This window comes from Octodon degus, unplaced genomic scaffold (genome assembly GCF_000260255.1).
Source record: "Octodon degus isolate 3935 unplaced genomic scaffold, OctDeg1.0 scaffold00060, whole genome shotgun sequence".
NCBI lineage: Eukaryota > Metazoa > Chordata > Mammalia > Rodentia > Octodontidae > Octodon > Octodon degus.
Genome location: NW_004524636.1, coordinates 9,583,366 through 9,584,442, shown reverse-complemented (window position 1 = coordinate 9,584,442; position 1,077 = coordinate 9,583,366).

The following is a 1,077-nucleotide window of genomic DNA, read 5'->3' as shown; positions in this document are numbered from 1 at the left end:
AGACAAGCTACCTTTATTGGGCCTCTCATTTGGATGTATAAAAAATAGGCATCTGCCTAAAATACAGCACTCTTTTCCTTTCTCTTGTTTTAAAAATGTGTATGAAGATGAGGTAGAGAAAGGCAAGTAGTGAGGGACAGGCAGAAAGAGAAAAAAAGAAGGAAGGAAGGGAGAATGGAGGAACAGAGAAAACAGGGAAGAGAGACTGAGAGGAAGCAAGCAGGCAGCTGGTGCAGAAAGCCTGAGTCTTTTCTCTCCTTTCCCTCCCTTTTAATAAATCGCCGCTGCAGTGGCCTGTGACAGCTCTGTGTTATCCCTAAATGCTCAGGCAAACAGCTTTGCTGTGAGTGCATTCAAGTGGCTGCCAGGGCTGGAGCTGAGCAAGCAGCACAGCCCCGCAGTAATTCAGGTATTGTTGCCCTCAGAATCCCACCGCACACACAATGAAATGGTAATGAGTGGCTCACAAAGGACAGGACCCGGATAATCAGCCTTGAAGGAGGTGCACGAGGCTGCCAGCGAGCAGGGTGGGGGTCACCCTCACCCCCACCATCTGCAGCCATTGGCAGAAAGCCAGCTGGACACCAGGAGAGTCTCGCCAGGCCCTCTTCCCCTGGCCACTCCTTTCCGCGCTGTCACTTTGCTGATGAAAGGTGAGAAAAACAAGTCATTTCACAGCCGCGCTGGTCCCTTGGCTGGCTCTCAGATGAGTCAAGGCACAGGCAGCTATGGGAAAAGGGGAAATTCTGCAGCTGCACCTGCGCAATGCTAGTGCACGTTTGCTGTCTGAGCAGGAAGTCTTGCCGAGATACTGAACATTGGGGGTGGAGTCAGACCTGGGGATGGATGTATGCTGCTCATTTCAAATATACCCAGGAATTTACTTATGTTGCAAGAGTTCACTTAATACATTTGTCTTACAGCCAGATTTTTAAATCTCTTCCATAACGACAGAATCCAAGGCGCGCCCAAGGAAGAAGCCATCACTCAGCCACATTCACTTGCATTTCTAGGCAGCTTTGATTGTGGGAACATCCCGGCGTGTCCTTTGATTTTTTTTTTTTTTTTTTTTTTTTT